This window comes from Pogoniulus pusillus, chromosome 25 (assembly GCF_015220805.1).
Source record: "Pogoniulus pusillus isolate bPogPus1 chromosome 25, bPogPus1.pri, whole genome shotgun sequence".
NCBI lineage: Eukaryota > Metazoa > Chordata > Aves > Piciformes > Lybiidae > Pogoniulus > Pogoniulus pusillus.
The window spans coordinates 7,249,300-7,264,998 of NC_087288.1; the positions used below are offsets into that span (position 1 = coordinate 7,249,300).

At 46.9% G+C, this 15,699-nt stretch overlaps 1 protein-coding gene across 3 annotated transcripts in view; it reads left to right on the top strand.

Moving 5' to 3' along the window:
* Positions 1–15,699, top strand: part of FSHR (follicle stimulating hormone receptor) — a 326,011-nt gene that overhangs the window by 63,324 nt on the left and 246,988 nt on the right. Inside the window, exon 1 of one of the 3 annotated variants that reach the window (XM_064164316.1) lies at positions 14,947–14,997. The exons of the other annotated variants lie outside the window; for them this stretch is intronic. The gene's annotated coding sequence lies outside the window, so the exon portion shown is untranslated. Of the gene's footprint in view, positions 1–14,946; positions 14,998–15,699 lie in introns of those variants that run through there. 3 annotated transcript variants of the gene reach the window in all.

Genomic DNA, 15,699 nt, shown 5'->3' on the forward strand with positions numbered 1-15,699 from the left:
GTCTCCACCTGGAGTGCCAAGTGGTATCCCTCAGGGGTCAGTCCTGGACCAGTGCTGTTTAATAGCTTCATCAGGGGCATGGATAGAGGAATTGAATGCATCTTCAGTAAGTTTGCAGATGACACCAAGCTGTGTGACACATTAACTGGCTAGAGGGAAGGGATCCATCCAGAGGGACCTGGACAGTCTGAAGAGCTGAGCCCAGGCAAACTTCTGAAATTCAACAAAGCCAAGGGTAAGGTCATGCACCTGGGTCTATGCAATCCCAAGCACAACTCCAAGCTGAGTGGCAAATGTCTGGAGAACAACCCTGAAGAAAAGGACCTGGGGGTCTGGGGTGATGAAAAGCTGAACATGAGCACACAGCCCAGACAGCAACCATGTGCTGGGCTGCAGCAGGAGAAGCATGGCCAGCAGGGCAAGGGAGGGGATTCTCCCCCTTTGCTCTCATCAGACCCCACCTGGAGTACTGTGTGCAGCTCTGGAGCCCCCAACACAAAGACATCAAACTGTTGGAGTGAGTCCAGAGGGTGCCATGAAGATGCTCAGAGGGCTGGAACAGCTCTGCTATGAGGACAGGCTCCAAAACTGGCTCTTTGGCCTGGAGAAGAGAAGGCTTTGAGGAGACCTTGTAGTGGCCTTCTGGTATCTGAAGGGGGCCTATAGGGAGGCTGAGGAGGGACTACTGACAAGGTCTTGTGATGACAGAACAAGGAGTAAAGGGTTTAGACTGGCAGAAGAGACATTTAAATTTGATGTTTAAATCATGGCACTAACTGCCTCATCCAGTCTCTTCTTGAACACCTCCAAGGACAGTGACTCCACCACCCTAGCCAAGCACTAGCCCAGGTGGGCTGCCATGTCCTGGAAAGCCACTTCAAAGCACAACACCCAACATAACTCAAAGGCTCTTCTTGCTTGTGCTACTGATGGATTGCATCCCTCTTGAAGAAGGTAGTAGAGGAGGAAGGTGACTTTCTGCCACCTTTATCTGCCCAAACAGTTTGCTGAGTACAAAACAGATGAACTGCAGGGCTTTTGTCAGAGAAGCTAAATTTATACAGGAGGGAAATTTTCCAGAGCAGTTTCTCTGTTTAGCTACCATAATTTTCAGGTGCTGCCTTGAAATGTAGAACCCGCTGGGTTGGAAGGGAACTTTAGGGGTCATCTAGTTCAAACTCCCTGAAGTTAGCAGAGATGACCCCAAACAGGTCAGGTTGTTCAGAGTCCCATCAAGCCTCACCTTGAATGTCTCCAGGGATGGGGCCTTCACCACCTCCTGGGCAACCTGTTCCAGTGTCTCCCCACCCTCACTGGAAAGAATTTCTTCCTAATCTCCAGTCTAAATCTGCCGCCCTTAAGCTTCAGTCCATTCCCTCACCCTATCCTTACAAGCCCTTGTAATAAGTCCCTCCCCAGCTTTCTTGTAGACCCCTTCAGCTGCTGCACAGCTGCTATGAGGTATCTCATCAAAGGCTTCACTTCAGCAAGCATTTCCTGACCGCTGTGGTGATCTATGCTTACAAATAACAGGCCCAAGCTGTCTCAGATGTGACACCCAAGAGCTGAGACTACAGAAATGAAAAGTAATACTTGAAATCTGGGCCTGATTATTTTAAATGAAAGCCAAGCTTATGGCAGAGGTGCAATACAATCTGCATGCTCCTGATCAGATTGTTGAATGTGACCTAAGTTTCCTGCCAAGTTTTTTGTAGCTGGTAGTTCCCCTTTGTTTCCTGTCATGAGTGGGTGCCTGAGAAAATGCTCCTTTGTAATTCCAACAGCAGCCTGAGAGGTACGGATTCAGAAACTGGTGTTTAAAAGGCTGGCCTTGCAGTTAGCCAACACAAAGCTGCTGTCTCTTATCCTTTGTGTCCCTTGTCTGCAATTCACATGTCATCCCCCTGCCAGCCAGCCCTGCAGCAGAGGACAGCACTCTACTAGGAATTTGTTGTCTTGGTGCCCTGCATGACCAACTGGAAACAATATCTGATATTCAGTGCTGAGCTCTTGCTGAGCTCATTGCAAAGAGTTGAACTCAAGGAGAAACTCACCAGGGTCACTCTGCCACTTGCTGGTTTGCAATTTGGGTGATTTTGTTTTTTGCTTGAGAATGAAACAAACCCCACAGGAATCCGTGTGGCAAATGTTTCCCTGGATCCAGCAGATCTGCCAGTCTGATGAGCTTAATTAAAATTAACAGAGTGCTTTAGTTGTGCTGCAGTCTTTCTCTCTACTGGGCTGCCCTTGCAACCTGCCTTAAATGAAACCATGTAGTGCATTTTGGAGACCAGTTTGTGCTGGCCTGCAGAATAAGCAGTGTGTGTCAAATGGGTGTTTGACCCACTGCTGTGGGGGAAAGGGGAGAGAGAGAGCTGTTGCCCACTGTTGTTCTTATAGAGGGTAAGCCATGCTACAGAAGCAATGCAATACCTCTGTGCCTGTGCTCAGCAGAAAGCCACAGGTGATTTTGTAGCTGCCCACTCTGACCAAGCTGGTGCAAGCCCCATGCTTCCCTAGCCTGCCACTGGCATCTGCAGGGAGAAACTGCTTTGATGTTCAGGGAACTCAGGTTATAGAGTCACAGAATGGCCTACGTTGGAAGTGCCCTCAGAGGTCATCTACTCCAACATCACCACCATGGACAGGGATGCCACCCCAACCATCCTGGCCTTGAACATCCCCAGGGCGAAGGCATCTGTAGCCTTCTTGGGTAAATATTCCAGAGTCTTGTCACCTTCCTACTAAACAATTTCTTCTAAGATCTAGTCTAAAGCTATTTTCCTTCAGCTTCAATCAATTTCCCATTGTCCTGCTGCTGGACACTCTTATGGAAAGTCTCTCTCCAGCCTGCCTGCAAGAAATCTTCAGGTTTCGGAAGGCAGCTCAAAGGTCCCTCCAGAGCCTTCTCTTCTCCAAGCTGATCAACCCCAGCTCCCTCAGCCTATCCTCATAGCAGAGGTGCTCCAGCCCTTGCATCACCTCTGTGGTCCTCATTTATTTTGCTCTCAAATACTCTGCTGTCTCTGTGAAAGGGTTTTGCTCCCATTTCTGAGTACTTGGCTCAGAAAATGACAGGGCTCTGGGCTTTCCCTCCTTGCAATTAGGACTTGCCACCATGGCTGGACTATTTTCTAAGCAGTGTGTGAGCACAATGGTGCCTGAAGCCACTATACAGTCACTGAACTGAATGTGCTCACTCTCATTGTCTCCAAGAGGTACATGTGGATGAAGGAATTTAGCCCAACAGCAGGGCCATGATAGTCATGCATTTTATTCCACTTCACAAGCAGGTCAATTAAATATATAACATATCTTCAGCTTCCACCAAGCCAGTGTTGAACTTAATAATATCTTCTTGAGTACCCCAGCAGGCTCAGCTTTCCATCCTTTCTTTTTTCTTGACACATGCCTCTAAGTCAGGCTGGCTCTGGTGACTAATGAAGAGTTTCAGATGCTTTTTGACATTAGATGTCATGCTGTGACTGGAGCTGTGTGAAATAGGTCCTGCTACAGTCTCTTGACAGATGCAGTGGATCTTGCTGTTAGCTTGCTGGGTCATGTGCCATGGTTCTAGTGTAGGCTTTAGTGGTGGGAAGTGTCCCTTTGCTCTTGATAATCCCATCATTAGACTTGCAGAACATCTAGGTGTATGCCATTGGTGCTGCTATTCAGCAACCTGGTCAGCCAGGGGGTTTAATCTGAGGTTTCTGAGGGCAGACTCTGCCTCTTGGATGGAAGGCACTTATTTCTGTCTTACCTAATCTTAACATCAAACTCAGATATAAAGGTAGAAGGGCTTGGCAGATTATCTTGCTGCTGCATTTTGCTTTCAGTGCAGGTTCTGGGTGTCAGTCTGTTGACAAAATGACAAAAGAATCTTTGAAATGGCCTCTCACATCTGCCTTTCACCCACCCTTCTCCCCTTCCACTGAGAGGTGACTGGTGCCATCACCAAGTGCTGGAATGCTTGCCTGGATAGCTGTGCATAGCTCTTGGCAGGGAAGCTTTGCCACAGGGAGAGGGATATCAAATGAGGCAAAGTGAAGTGCAAGGCTGTAATGAGCATAATTCCATTAACCAATTGCTAGTAGATCTGGAGATGCTGTTGATTGCCACCACCTGCCTGATGACCCTCCCAGGATGCATTCCTGGGATGATTAAACATCTCAGGAGAGAGCAAGAGGCTAGTTCCCAAGACACAAAACATCTGTTATATTCCTTTCTCCACCTCCCTGGGCAGCCCATTCCAACGCCAATCACTCTCCCTGGCAACAACTTCCTCCTAACATCCAGCCTAGACCTCCCCTGGCACAACTTGAGACTCTGACCCCTTCTTCTGTTTCTGTTTGTCTGGGAGAAGAGAACAATCCCACCTGGCTACAACCTCCCTTCAGGTAGTTGTAGACAGCAATGAGGTCACTCCTGAGCCTCCTCTGCTGCAGGCTGCACACCCCCAGCTCCCTCAGCCTCTCCTCACAGGGCTGTGTTCCAGACCCCTCACCAGCTTTGTTGCCCTTCTCTGGACACATACTGATTCTATGATTCTGAGTCTGCTCTGTGCTGCTGTAGGAATTGCTGTGATTTGTAAGTCCACCTTCAAAGTTGTGCTTTCCTTTGTTCTGTTTGGTCCCAAGCTGCTAATTCACAGCACAAAGATTGAACCGTGTGTCTGGAGATGGTGTACCTACTCAAACTAAAATGCATGGTTGTAACTTTCTGCTGGCCCAGCCTTAGGGAGCTCAGGCTTTGTGAGATACTGCTGCACTTGTCCAGCATTTCTTCATGCTTTATCTGCCTTATTAGTCTTGTTTTGTGCCTGTGATGGGTTCTTGTATAGCAGAGACCATAAACACTGTGGGAAAAGATGGTCCCGTTAAAGACTAGCTGTATGAAGCCTCAGCTGTGTGCTTCAGAGCCCCAGCTGAAATAGTGATGTTCCTCTCTGATGATAAAGATGAGGCCAAACCTGAGGTTTTCCTCTCAATGGACTATTTCCATTCAGTTTAAATAACCACTTGTTAGCAGTCTGTGATGGCTGGATGGGTAGAGGGGAGTTCAGGCTGAATATGGAAAAGGAAGTGAAGGTTCTCCCTCCCTCCTTAGTGCCTGGCTGTATGCTCCTGTGTCTGCACTCGAGTCTGTCCTAGGAATAGCTTTGCTGTTCTGGATGAAAAAGTGATGGCATTTGGATTTTGGGGGGGGTCCTTGAGTCCAACGGCAGGGCTCTCCTCTAAACCTGCTTGCAGTGGCACAGCTGAAGACATCATAAAGGCCAGAGGAGAGGGATGGAGAGAAAAGTAAGGGTGTGTTAAATTGTCTCTGCTGCTAGGGAAAAGGTAAAGTTGCACTGCACAACAAGTGACTTCTCAAGGTGGAAGTAATATATTGAGTTGAGCCTCTGTAATAGCAGACAATGATTTTATCTTTGGTGCTTGGTGGAGGTGTTGGGATTTTTTTTTTTTGCTGGAAAACAGCTCAGATATGCACTTTATTATAGCTGCAGTGCAATATATGTCATACAGTTAAATCTTGGGCTGTTTACAGCATGGAAAGGTTGACTACAATAACACTGTGGTCAGACATAAACCTACAGGAGAACTTCAGCCACCCTGTGGAGCACAAAGAGATTTCATAATGGCTCACCACCATTTAATCTTATTCTGTTAACAGATAACTTTCTTTTCCTAATGAAATTAAGGAAGCTGGTGATGTTCTTAGAATCTGCATAACTTAATATTAATATTATGGAGTAGGAGTTTCAAGGGAAAAGTAATGGCAGCTTCAGCCAGCCTGCCTGTACTAATATTTTGATTTCCTCTGTTCCTTTCTACTGGGACCAGTGCTGCTTAATATCTTCATCAATGATACAGGCAGTGGGATCAAGGACACCCTCAGCAAGTTTGCTCACCAAGCTGAGCAGTGTGGTTGATGTGACAGAGGGGTGGGATGTCATCCAGAAGGACCTGGAGAAGTGTGGCCAGGTGAACCTCGTGAGGTAGAACAAGGACAAGTCCAAGAGGCTGCACCAGGGTCAGCCTGCACAATCCTCATTGTCAATAAAGGCTGGGGGAAGACATGATTGAGAGCAGCTCTGCAGAAGAGAGCTTGGGGGTGCTGGTGGATGAGAAGCTGCACATGAGCCAGCAATGGGCACTTGCAGCCCAGAAGGCAAATGGCAGCCTGGTCTGTATCAAAAGCAGTGTGGCCAGCAGATGGAGAGAAGGGGATTCTGCCCCTCTGCTCTGGGCACCTCAATAAAAGCAGCACACAGACTTGATTGAACAGGTCCAGGAGCAGGCCAGAAAAAATGGTCAGAGGGCTGGAGCACCTCTCCTATGAAGAGACTTAGGCTTGTTCAGCCAGGAGAGCAGAAGACTCCAGGGAAACCTTATAGTGGCCGCCTAGTACCTGAAGGGGCTTACAGGAAAGCTCAAGAGGGATGTTTTAGAAGGGCAATGTGGTGACAGGATGAGAGGCAGTGGTTTGAAACCAGAGCAGGGTAGATTTAGATTGGGTATTAGGAAGAAATTCTTTACCATGAGGATGGCAGAACACTGACACAGGTTGCCCAGGTTGGTTGTGGATGCCCCATCCCTGAAGACATACAAGATGAGGCTTGATGTGTCTCTAAGCAACCTGCTGTAGTTGCAGGCATCCCTGCTGCCTAAAGCGAGGTGGATTAGGTGATCTTTAAGGTCTCTTCTAAGCCAGTACCATCTATGATTCAATGGAAATTAGCTCATGAAGATTCACTAATGTGCAGGCAGAGCTGTGCTTACATAGCTCTAAACCCATTCTTTTTGAAAGAAATGATGCCCTCAGCTGTAGGGAATTGTTTTCTGCCCTTCTCCTGTTTCCTCTTTGCAGCTTATTACAAGGTGAGCAGAACTGGGACAGTAAATTTGGCCTTCAAATCCATTGATAAGGGAATTTCTTTGGAAAAGGCTGTTGTGGGATTTCTTGCTGGAAGGCTGCAGGCAAAACAGAGGACAGAATTTGAATCTGAAATCTAAATTTCTCCAAAGTCCTGTGTCTAAAGCACACCTCTCTGCTTTGATTCGAGTGCTTAGGCATTTGCAAGCGCGTTATTTCAGCTGGCAGATACCTGGTTTGAATCCTAGTTTATACCACAGCAGCTTGTCAATACAGGTTTGTTTTTCTCCTAGCAAGCCCTCCCACAGCAACCAAGGCATATAATAATGCAGTATCCTTTTTGTTGGGAAAGCTTCAAAACACTGTTGGGAAAATAAATGCTGCTTTGGGGTAATTATTTCTTTCTTCCCTCTTGCTTTTGCACACACGCACACACACACATACATATGCAAAATCTTTGAATACAGCACTGACCACAGACTTTCAAAGATGATTCATATGTATACACAGGTGCTGAAATGTGCTTTTCTCCATCAGGCAGCTGTCTGTAAAAGCAAAAGCAGTGTTTAAGGATTGGGTACTAAACCCGAGCCATTGCCCTGAGTGTTGGTTTAGAAGTTAGCAAGCAGCTGCTGGTGAGTGAGCAGGCAGATGTGAGCCAAAGCTGGAAAAGTTTCTGCAGGGTGCAGGGGCTCCACTCCTGTCCCTGTATGAGAGAAGCTGCTCCTGCTGCTCCCCCCACAAGGTGGTATTGAAATGTTTCTTGAGTGAGCAGAGACAAGGAAGAGAAGGCAAATCCTGGTAGCCAGAGGTGGTTTCACAGCATTATTTGGTCTTGTGCACTCTTCATAGCATAGCCTGGGAGTGAGAGGCTTTGTTTGTTCCCCTTCTAGGGGTTCACTGGGTTTTTCTATCCTGAACTGAAGGGTCCCACCATACAAAAATGAAGGTCTTTAAAATGTGGGTGGAAGCAAAACTAAGATCCTCTGGTCACATCTAAACCACTTGTTTCTCTTTCATCCAGTCTAATCTCTGTTAGCTGTTCAGGCAGCTACCTGCTGCAGCTTCCAGCCAGCTCACACTGGGATGATTGTTGGCTTAGCAGGATGCACTAAAAATAAATAGGAAATTGGGGGTTTGGGCTCTCTTTTTTGGTTTTTCTCCTTTAACCAAAAGAAATTGTTAAGCTCTTAGAATTGTTAAACCAGAAATAAACCCAGGAAACCCCTGAGTTGCACAGATCCCCTGCCAGCAGCCTTGTACAAAGAGGAGATGCCATCCTTGGTGGGTACTGCAGAATAGGCATCTCCTAGACAAGCCATTACACCCTGACAAGGAGCTCCACAAAGCTGTTTCCTTGCTGCAGAACCCCCTAAGTCACTCTCAAATGTTGCATAAGCACTTGCAGAAATAACATCTTTCAGTGGAGGTTCCCCAGAGCCTGGGGTGGGCTTCTCACAGAACTGAATTCTGAGTGATCCACTTGCAGGAGACAGATGAGACCATCCTGACTCCCTACTTTTGTTTCTCCCCCCCCCCTCCCCCCCCACCCCGTAGTGTTGTAGCTGTGGAGCAGTTGTGCCAGACTAAGTGTTGACAGTCTTTAACATAATTTGTCTGTACTAAAATTAATACTGTACTTCATGTGCTATATTTATACCTATCTATCCCTTTTCATGTCAGATAAGTTCTAGTGTGTGGGATGCATAACAAGGATGTCTGAAAAAATAAGTTTTAACCCTGTGAGGTCTATTGCTCTGCTTCCTGCAGGTAGGGAAGGTTGGAGGGAGTTTTATTGAGACTAGCCTGCTGCAATACATTTTACTTCTGTTTGGTTTGGTTTGGGGTAGTTTTGTTTCTTCTTTGGGGATTTTTTTGGTGGCTTTTTATTGCATTCCACATTATACAGTTTCAGTGTGGAGGTTCCAAAGACAGCTGTTGGGAGGTTTTTGGAGAAGCATAGAATGGCTTGGGTTGGAAGGGACCTCTAAAGGTCATCTAGTCTGGCTCCCCTCCTCCTCCAGATCAGGTTGCTCAGAGCCTTGTCGAGCCTAATCTCAGGTATCTCCAGATATGGGGCTGCAACCACCTCATTGAACAACCTGTTGCAGTGTTCCACCACCCTCATGGTACAGAACTTGTTCTAACATTTAATTTAAATCTCCTCTTCTCTAATTTTAAACCATTGCTCCTCATCCTATCACTGCAGGCCTCTGTAAACAGTCCCTCTGCAGGCTTCTTATAGGCCCCCTTCAGCTACTGGAAAACCTCTCTTAGGTCTTCCCAGAACCTTCTCTGCTCCAGGCTGAACAAGCCCACCTGCCTCAGCCTGTCCTTGTAGCAGATGTGCTCTAGCCCTCTGATTATCTTTGTGTCTTCCTCTGGACCTGCTCCAGGAGGTCCATGTCCTTCCTGTATTGAGGGCTCCAGAGCTGGACACTACACTCCAAGTGAGGTCTCAGCAGAGCAGAAGGGCAGAATCCCCTCTCTCCATCTGCTGCCCACACTTCTTTTGATGCAGCCCAGGCTGCCAGTGGCCTGGACTGCAAGTGCCCATTGCTGACTGCAGTCCAGCTTCTTACCCACTAGCACCTCCAAGTCCTTTTCTGCAAGGCTGCTCTCAATCTCATCATCCCCCAACCTGCACAGATATTGAGGATTGCTCCTATCTGGGTGTGGGACCTTGTGCTTTGCCTTGTTGAACCTCATGAGGTTCTCCTCAGCCCACCTCTCCAGCCTGTTCAGGTCTCTCTGGATGGCACCCATCCCATCCTTCAATCTTATCAACTGCACATCAGGGGAATGAATCCAACTTGTTTTAGTTGGAAAAGCCTCTAAGATTGTCAAGTCCAACCATTGACCTAAAACCACCATGGCCATTAAACCATGTCTCTATCCATAAATTTCTTGAACACCTGCAGGGATGGTAACTGCACCACCTTCTTGAGCAGTCTGTTCTGATGCCTGGTCACTTTTTCAGGAAAGACAGTTTTGCTAATATCCAACCTCATTGCTCCCCTGGCAGAATTTGAGGCAATTTCTTCTTGTTCTATCACCTGATGCCAGGAGGAAGGTAGTTGTAGAGAGCAATGAGGTGTCCCCTTCAGCCTCCTTCAGGCTAAACAACCCCAGTTCCCTCAACTGCTCCTCACCAGACCTGTTCTCCAGGTCCTCCACCAGCTCTGTTGCCCTTCTCTGGACCTGTTTCAGGACCAAAATGTCTGTCTTGGAGTGAGGGCCCCAAAACCAAACCCAGCACTCGAGGTGTGGCCTTACCAGTGCTGAGTACAGGGTGATAGTCACTTTCCTGGTCCTTCTAGTCACACTATTCCTGATACAAACCAAGCTGCTGCTGGCTTTCTCAGCTGCCAGAGCTGCCAACAAATACCCCCATTTCATTTTCTGCTAGGAGACTTTCCAACCATTACCCCCAAGTCTGAAGCATTGCATGGCATCGTTGTGATCCATTAAAGACACCTGTGGCATCTCTGCAGTGGAGCAGGTGGCTCGGTTTCTGGGCGAGGCAGGTGGCTCGGCTTCTGGGAGAGGTGGAGCTTAGCTGGGTAATTATTGTCTCTATTGGGCACACCTGTCCACTGCTCTGCTCTGCAGGGCATTCAGCCCTGGGCTGTAGCACTCTCCTTAGCTGAGGCTAAGGCACTAAACGTCTTCCAGAGAAAAGGTGCTAAAAACTCTTCCAGAGAAAAGGAAACCTGGAGTCCTGTTGTGGTTACAGCTCAGGAGGAATCCCCATCGATCTTGAGGAGGTAAGAGCTGGCTGAAGTTTCGTTTCTTAGGTGGATTGAATTGTGGTGTGAAGGTGGCTCGTCAGAGCTCCCGTTCCTGACTGCACGGGGGAACTGGTGAGATGATTCAGCATTGTTGTAGTTGCTTTTACTAAAGGTGGCTGCCGTCCTGTCTTGTCAGAGACTGAGACAAAGAGTAAATAGCATATTTGTGTAAGCATATTTTCATGCTATTGTCAGACATGTTTCTTTAGGTGTGTGCCATGTAAGGGAAAGGGCAGCCAGAGGGGTGAGCTGTAGAGGGTTAGGACTGACCACTTCATGTTCAGGACTCTACTCACTGAGAGTTCAAGCAGATAGGGTGGGATTTGAGTGACCTTAGTTCCTCAAGAAACTCCTGGGCTTTAATTTTTCAAGACTAAGTTCTGCTTAAAAATGAGCCTAAACAAACCTAAAGCAAGCAGACTTTTCCTTTGCCTCCCTTTGTAAGTGCTGAGCACAGCAGGAGAGGTGCTCAGGTGCTGTAAATAATCTTGGCTCTAATGTCAAGGCAGCTACAACAGTTGACATCAGCTGAAGACGTGTCTGTGCCTAAGTATAACTCACAGGTATTACAGCATGATTTACAAAGGCTCTTAGCAGCATCAACCCCATATGCTTTATGGCTGCTGAAGAGGAGAGGAAACCATCTGACAACAGGCAGAGGTGTAGTTAGGAGCATTTTTGTATGGGTGAAGTCACCCAGTTAGGGGTCTTAGGGACTCGAGTTGCCATGATACGCAGCACCACATAGTTCAGGCGCTCAGTTTATCACAATCTATCATGGTAACTGGGCTAATTTGACACTAACTGTTTCCTGCCAACATGTTCTCAGACAATTCTGCATTGTCTACTAATCTCCATGACGTGGGAGCCTGTGGGAAGAGCTGTAAAGAAAAGCAGCTCTCAGTGCTAGGGATAGGGGGGAAGGAACAGCACTTGGTGGCATTAGTATTTCTTGTAATTCACTTAATTTTTGAAAGCAGCAGTAGTGAGATATTGCTGTTCCCATGGTGTGGGTAAATTACAGCAAATTTCAACTAAATATGCCTTGAAGGAGAGGTGATTCTCCAGTGTCTCGCTGTGGAAGTGCTGGATAATGAGCTGAAATATGAGAGAGAGGCAGCAAGGACACAGAGGATGTTTCTCCTGGAGAGACAGTTTTGCTTAAAGGTCCTGTAACCATCAGAAGCTCCCTCTGGGCAGTCCCTTACTGAGCAGAAACAGGCAACCACAGAGATGTTGTTGAGTTCCTTGCAGCATTTAGTGTCGACTTGAGGCTGAGTGCTAGGAAATATTTCTTCACAGAGAGGGTTCTCAAACATTGGAATGGTCTGCCCAGGGAGATGTTCAAGCACTATGTAGATGTAGTTTTGTGTTGGTCCTTCAGTGCTGGCTCAAAGGATGGACTGAATGGTCTCTTTCAACCAGATACATTCTGTGACTTCACTGCTTCCTAAAGTCAATACTTGAGAGCTGATGTAGAGACTGTGTTACTGCTGAAGCCACTAGAAAACTAGTAGTGGTGATAACATTTTCCTTGGGCTGCCTGGTCCAATTGCTAATCCTTCATGTGTACCATCTAGGTTCCTTTATCACCTTGAGCTGCAGTTCCTCTTAGTTTGGGTAAGAGGTTGAGCTACCCAGGCCTGGACTGTGCAGAACAGGGGTAGGTAAGAAAGGACAATAGAAGCAAATAAAGACAGGTGCCATGAGAGATGATGGCATTCTTGTGCTGCAGTAGCCACGAGTCGAGATCTAAATCTAGGAGTACTGTCATGTCATAGAATCACAGAATGGTTAGGTTAAAGTGACCTCAAAGATCATCCACTTCCAACTCCCCACCATAGGCAGGGACACCTCCCACTAGAACAGGTCACTCAAGATCTCATCCAGCCTGGCCTTCAACACCTCCAGGGAGGTTGTGGAGCACAGAATCACTGAATGTGATCAAAGATCAACCTGTGCCAGTGTCTCATCACCCTTACTTTAAAGAACTTCTTCCTAACATCTAGTTTGAATCTCCCCTCTGCCAGTCTAAACCCATTACTCCCCATCCTGTCATTACAAAACCTTCTTAATAGTCCCTCCTCAGCCTTCCTTGTAGGCCACCTTCAGGTACTGGAGGGCCACTACAAGGTCTCCTCAAAGCCTTCTCTTCTCCAGGCCCGAGAGCCCCAACTCTCATAGTCTGTCCTTGCAGTGGAGCTGCTCCAGCCCTCTGATCATCTTCATGGCCTCCTCTGGACTCACTCCAACAATTCTATGTCTTTCTTGTGCTGGGGGCTTCAGAACTGTACACAGTACTGCAGTTGGGGTCTTAGGAGGGCAGAGTAAAGAAGGAGCTTCTTGTGTCTTCAGCATAGGGAGGAATACACATTCTGGTCTATCCTCCAGTTAAAGCTGGAGACATTTTTTGCCATGAGGTAGCCCTCAACAACATGTTGTAACAGTGCAGAAGTAAAAGGGAAGATACAGTAAGGTTGTACTTTAAGTCTCAATATTTGATTTATCTGTAGGATCTAAATATTTAAGGACAAAACAGTATGCAGGAAGAAGTCCCTTTACTTAGGCTGATCTAATTTGACTATTTAAAACATTAAGCATTTGTAAAGACAGCTGAAGAGCCAAAGGCAATTATTTTGTCTATTATTAGCTAGCTGCTGAACTTTTCCTAATTGTTACTATACTGCCTCTACCTTTAATAAACATTGCCAGTGCAAAATTAGCACTTGCTAATATTACCTGTTAAATGTACCCTGGGAAGACATTTCAGTATTCTTAGATTCCTAAGCACAGATTAGTGCCCATCTGCTTTTCTAAGCTTCAGAAAAAATACTGCATCACTGAAGTTGGAGCATCTTGCAGCCACAGATTCCTCCTGTCAGAAACAAATGGGCTTTAGTTAGTGTGGTCTGTCCAGAAGGAAATCCAATCTCTGTGCAATATGTAGGGCTGTCCTCTTGGTGCATTAATATTTTAATGGAGAGACAGTGAAAATAAAACCTGCTGACAGAAGCTGGGGTTGTAGCATCCAGATCTCTGCTTTGAAGTGTGTCTTTGAGGTGAAGTTCAGGAAACCTTTTAGTTCTCAGATTTGAATTATAAATGAGCACAAAGCTCTACTGATAACTGAGCTGGGGAAAAAATAGTCCTCAGGAGTCTGTGTTGGGACCAGTGCCGTTCAATGTCTTCATCAGTGATACAGACAGTGGGGTTGAATGGACTTTCAGCAAGCTGAGTGATGTGGTCAGTATGCCAGAGAGAGGAAATGTCATCCAAAAGGACCTAGAGAAGTGGGACAAGATGAACATTGTGATGTTCAACATGGCCAAGTGCAAGGTCCTGCACTTGGCTTGCAGCAATCCTTATCAGTCCAGGCTAGGAGAGCCTGTGATAGAGAGCAGCCCTGCAGAAAAGGACTTGGGAGGTGCTGGTAGAAGGAAAACTGGACATGAGCCAGCAATGGACACTTCCAGGGCAGAAGGCCAGTGGCAGCCTGGGCTGCATCCAAGGTGGTCAGCAGATGGAGAGAGGGGATACTGTCCCTCTGCTCTGGGGAGACCTCATCTGGAGTACTGTGCCCAACTGTGGGGCCCCCAACACAAGAGAGACATGGGCCTGCTGGAGCTGGTTCAGAAGAGGTCCACAAATATTATCAGAGGGCTGGAGCCCCTCTCCTGCAAAGAGAAGTTGAAAGACTTGGGGTTGTTCAGCCTGGAGAAAAGAAGGCTCTGAGGAGAGCTTATGGTGACCTTGCAGTACCTGAAGAGGGCCAACAGGAAAGCTAGGGAGGGATTTACAAAGGGATGTGGTGACAGGACAAGGGGCAATGGTTTGAAGCTAGAGCAGGGTAGACTTAGATTGGATGTTAGGAAGAAGTTCTTTACTATAAGGCTGGGGGAACACTGGAACAGGTTGCCCAGGGAGGTGGTGGAGGTCCCTCACTTGGAGACATTCAGGGTGAGTCTTGATAGGGCTCTGAGAAACCTGCTCTAGTTGGGGATGTCCTTGCTGGCTGCAGAGGGGTTGCAGTAGAATACCCTTAGAGTTCCTTTCCAACCCAGTGCATTCTATGATAATCATCAATTAAGAATTAGTAATTGTAAATAAAGGAGACAGTGTTTTGTGACTGGGTGTGGGCTCTGAACCAAGAATTGAAAGAAGCCAAGGGGAGATTATGACTGAAACAGTGATACCACTGAAACAGTGATACCAGAGAAATGTATCCCTGTAGGAAGTCTATCTTTGCACTGGGATGGGCATGAAGAAGCTGTGCAATATCCTGGATTTGTCTCCTGCAGTAAAAGAGCAAACAAGATGTCACAGACAGCAGGTAACTTGCACTTGGTGTTTTCACATCAGCTTGCTCACTATTTACCTTTTAAAAAGCAGAGGTCCACTGAGCACACCTGCTTGAGGGTCAGGCTAAGAGTTCCAATGATTGCAGGCTGTGTCTTTTAGGACACTTTCGGTCCCTGCTTCTGCTGGTATCAGCAAGAAAATCAGAAAAAGTACCTGAAGCACAGAGAAGTGCTTCTTAGTTGACATTGGGGTGAATTAGCTGGCTGGGAATCTGCTGTCAGAGCCAAGGAAATCTGTGCATGCCTCCTGGGCTGCATTTTCAGTCCATAGACCGGTGGGTTGGTTTCCATAGTTGAAATGCAAGGTTCACAAATAAGCATCTTCTGAGGTAGAAGTGTCCAATGTCTACTATGTAGACTTAATAAACAGATTGCTTGCCATTGTGTGGCTTCTAAGAAACCAAATCCAAGTGCCAGATGTGTGTCATAACTTTCAGTGCTTTGTCAACAAATGTCTGTGATTTTTCTTCTCCATTTAGAGACATTAAGAGGCATGGGATATGATTTAGGGGAAGGAATTCTTCCCTGTGAGGGTGGTGAGGTACTGCAACAGATTGCCCAGAGAGATTGTGGAGGCTGGAAGTGTTCTAAGGCTGGGTTGGATGGGGCCTTGAGAAACTTGGTCTAGTATAGAAGGAGTCTCTGCCTGTGGCAGTGGGGTTGGAAATAAATCA